Source organism: Cetorhinus maximus, chromosome 31 (genome assembly GCF_964194155.1).
Source record: "Cetorhinus maximus chromosome 31, sCetMax3.hap1.1, whole genome shotgun sequence".
NCBI classification, from domain to species: domain Eukaryota; kingdom Metazoa; phylum Chordata; class Chondrichthyes; order Lamniformes; family Cetorhinidae; genus Cetorhinus; species Cetorhinus maximus.
Window position 1 is genome coordinate 16,657,836 of NC_135909.1, and position 4,446 is coordinate 16,662,281.

General features: G+C 43.9%; 2 non-coding genes across 2 annotated transcripts; both read right to left on the reverse strand.

Annotated features, from left to right (window-relative positions):
• Positions 1 to 2,207: 2,207 nt before the first annotated feature.
• trnam-cau (transfer RNA methionine (anticodon CAU)) lies at positions 2,208 to 2,279 on the reverse strand. The gene has a single exon. It is a non-coding gene; the product is annotated as a tRNA-Met (tRNA).
• A 1,167-nt stretch (positions 2,280 to 3,446) lies between these two features.
• On the reverse strand, positions 3,447 to 3,528 carry trnas-gcu (transfer RNA serine (anticodon GCU)). The gene has a single exon. It is a non-coding gene; the product is annotated as a tRNA-Ser (tRNA).
• Positions 3,529 to 4,446: the final 918 nt, after the last annotated feature.

Below are 4,446 nucleotides of genomic sequence, written 5' to 3' on the forward strand. Positions count from 1 at the left end.
GAGAGAGTGCATGCTCCCCAGGGCCGGCCCCGGGTCATTCTGAGGTCGAACTTATCGGCCCATTTCACCAATATGCTTCTGTCCTTTTGAAGTTTAACACTATCCTCCTCACAGTTCACAATACCTCCAAGTTTCATGTCATCCGCAAATTTTGCAATGGTGCCCCATACACCAAGGAGCAGGTCAACAATATATATCAGGAAGAGCAGGGGACCCGGCGGCTCTGATTCGGGCTCTGAGAGCCGCTGAGACTCGGTGTTAGTGACGCTCCGCTCAACCACGCTCGAGCTGTAAGGCGCATGCTCGGCGTAGAAAGGATTTCCGGTGGAAGACATAGTTGCGCGTGCGCACTGCGGCCCATCTGGGAGAGATAGGCCGTTTTATATCACCCAGAGCATTCAGGGAAGCGTTATCGGCCATTTCATTATAAACTCTAACGCGGGAAGAAGCTTTTGTGTTAATAGTTTCTGTGCAAGCTCTTTAGAAGCAAAGCAGCCCCACCCCCATTCTCCTTTATAATAACCTTAAAACATTGTCCCTCCTGTGTTTACTCTTGAACGTTTATTTTTAATTGGCATGCACCACTATTTTCGGCAGAGCATTCAAGACCACAACAACTCGCATCCTTACAAAGAAATGACAAGGGATGATCCATTCAATGTGGAAGATGTTGGGGAGGAGGGTGAGGACAAGGGAAGCCTAAAAGCGTTCTGGGAGAGAGCAAATTGGTGAGAGCAGAGCTCGCGAAATGGAACAGAAATGCTTGAGGGCCCTGTCAATCACAGATAGGAGAGATAACCAGTTGAGAAAAAAGGAAGGTAAATTAGCAGTGTTGGTATGGAATATTACCTGTCCTCACCAAGTCACTCATTCCAGCTGAAACAGTGATTTATGTGTACTTTCTTCAATTTGGCACCCTGTATTCACTGTTCACAATGGTGGTCTGATCGATGTTAGATAGTTTCAGTGATTGCTTTATGAACATCTGCTCGGTCAGCAAATACGCCACTGAGTTTCCGATCTCCTGTGATTTTAATTTTACATCTTGTTCTTACACTGACCTTTCTGTCCTTGGTATCCTGCAGTGTCCTAATGAATCTCAGTGTAAACTTGAGGAACCGTGTCTCATCTTTAAATTGAGCACGTTAAAACCTTCCAGTCTCAACATTGAGTACAACAAGTTGAGAATGTAAACTCAATCCCCATTATGTATCTTTTCCATTGGATATTCACATTTTTATCTTGTTTATGCTTTTGGATGGCAGCTGTTCATCATCCCATCATTCACACCTCCATTCAACACATCTTTGGTTTTGTTACTTGAACATTTACCTTAACCTTGCACCATCAACTCTTTTGTCATTTAACCTCTCCTGCCGTCCACCCAGATTTGGAAACGACCAGAGAAAAATTTTATATTAGATTTATTAATAACTAACGAGAGAGAGTTAATATTCTGAAAGTAAATGAGCACCTAGCAATGAGTGACCACAATATGTTACAGGCAGGGAAACGTCACAGAAATGTAACAATTTTCACCTTAAGTAAGGTCGGTAAGGGCAGAATGAGCAGGAAGCTGAACACATTAAAATGTGAACAGCTACTAAAAGGCTAAAGGAAACAATCAGAGGCACTCAAAGGTGTTTTCAGTAAAATAGGTGTCTGACGCAAGGCCCAAGGAAGGAAACTTCACTTTCTCACTTCATGGTGAAATTGGAACTGAATTCCACGTTTTAAACCAGTAATTAAGCAGGAACTGTGATATCTGCCCTAATATTGATTAACTGCCTTTGACATGATGCTGTCTTCACTATGATGATTCTCTCGTCCTCGATGGTACATGTCGCAGTGAAGGAAGATGTTGTCCAAATTAAAATGATGAATTACTGCAGGGTGTCATTTAGATCGGACATACTGCACCTAATAAATATCAACTTCACGATTTTTTGCCATCTTAGAAATTTCTTATTCAGGTAATGATGGGTGATAGTGAACGAGAGAAGAATATTCAGACTGTGTCAGCTCGTTGCGAGAAATGGGCTGGACTCGGCTGTTGTGTGTTTGCAGCAATTGCAGCTCGTGTCCTCGTGTAAATAAAAACAATTTGGGATACTTGTTGCAAACTGAATTGTTTACAGGAAGCGAGATTCCAATGTTAAGACCTGCAAACTGTAAAGAAAAATCAGATAAATTTGTGGGAATATAAATTGCAGAGGATGGTTTCGATCCATCGACCTCTGGGTTATGGGCCCAGCACGCTTCCGCTGCGCCACTCTGCTGCATATTGTAAGCTGTGGATGAATGTTACTTTGTGTATTAGGGAGAAAAATAGTCACTTGCTTTGTGCTTTTGGGCGATGTGTTGCAGAAGTTCCAGAAATTCAGCTTTAATTCGACTTAGTAAAGAAGCTCAGGGGGAATTAACGGTCAGGGAAGTTAGGCAGCGCTCACTTCAATTGCTGGTCATCACATGTCTAAGTGGCAGTTTCTCAGGGCAGTAAGAGTTGGAATGGGGTTACTTTGGGAAGAAAGTGTTGAAGTGGCATTTTCCTGCGACAAAACTGATAGCCAAGAATGTGCGGTAAATTAACAGAAAGTCCAACCAACTCATCCACACAGTCAAGCTGGTGAAACGAAATGACTGGCGACCTGGCTCTCACCCTGATCACTCGGTTCTCGGACTCCTGCAATGTTCCAATGAAGCTCAAGGTTCGCTGGAGGAGCAGCGCCTCATCCTTCAATGAGGAACTTTACAGCCTTCCAGTGTGAACATTCAGCTCAACAATATCGCTCTGTAAAAACTGCCAACATTCTGATTTCCATCTGTTCGCAGATGTGGGTTTGATCCTCGGTTTCACTGAGATGTTCTGAATTGATCTTTTTCTTGACGTCACAAAGCGCTTTATTATTCAACACGTCTGTCCATTACAGGGGCTGATGGAAGATCCATTCACTGAGGTGCGCATTCACCCTTTTAAAAAAATTATTCCAGGGAATGTGAGCGTCGCTCGCAAGGCCAGTCTTTGTTACACATCCCAAACTGTCCTTGAACTTAGTGGCTTTCTCAGCGGGCAGTTAGGAATCAACCTCATATGTCGGCCAGGCCAGGGAAGACATCAGTGAACCACCACTGAGATTAGCGTTAAATTGCAGGTTTTAATTATTGAGTTTAATTTCAATCAGCAACTATGGTGGGAAATGAACCCACGTCCCCGGAATATTTCCACTGCTCCAATGCTTCCCCTTAGAAAGAGATGGAAATATCATGTCGAATGGACTCTCAGTCGGATGCCCATGTTATTGTGAACAAAAGTATCGAATCCAAGACCTTACAAGAAAAGTCGAAGAAACCTGGCCTCATAACCTGGGTTGGAGAATCACATCAGTGATTCCAGGCAGAGCTTCTGCAAAATCACCGCAATAAGGCGGAAACAGTTGATAAAGTAATGACGAAAGTGGGATTCGAACCCACGCGTGCAAAACCCAATGGATTAGCAGTCCATCGCCTTAACCACTCGGCCACCTCATCGCAAAATGCTGTCTATTAAACCCCCTTCTATGCTTTTTGCATCCATGAACCGTTGAAATTAATGATCCTCTTTGGTACAAGCCCTGAATATTCGGCCAGATGTGTAAAAATGGAAACGTAGTTTATGTCATTAAAATAAATGTCCATCACATCAGATCAGAGACTGTTGTAAACTGACTGATGCGAAACGCTTCAACACTTCAACCTGATATCCAACAGGTTTCTACACAGCGTGAAAGCCCACCGCGGAAAGACAGGAACTTACAAGCATTTGGTAGCAAAAGGAAACCCCTCCCAGCTCACTGCGAGCACCGGAACACAGCTAAAATGTGGTAAATTAAAGTGAAACACTGGGGTTCCCAGCTCTGCTTGTCCTTTCAGTCAAGATTGAAACTGAGTGCAATCAGCCTCCCACGTGAATCCACAAATAGACAGTTCACTCATTTGATGCATTAGAATAAATTCAGAGTCTCATGGCACGGAGAAACGCTCTTTAAACTTGGCATTCATTTATATCAGGTGTGTTGAAGTGATACATTCCCTGCAATGACTTCCCGGGTGATCAAACCTGGTCCTGATTTCCGGAACTGCCACCACCTCGAGCGCCAAAGAAAATGCGGCATTAAGATGGGCTCGTCCGGGATTTGAACCCGGGACCTCTCGCATATTAACTCAACGGAAATCCCAAAGCGAGAATCATGCCCCTAGGCCAACGAGCCACCTGCATAACAAAACGCAGACAAGGAATCCTTTCATTGTCACACAAAGTGCATCAATCATAAGCGAATTACAGTTCATGCTGGAAATCTTTTCCAATGTTTTACAAACCCCGGGGACGACTCCAACCAGTGGAGAGGTTCCCGCCTTATTTCCTTTCACTTCAGTTTTGCTGGGGTTCCTTGATGCCACATTAGGTCA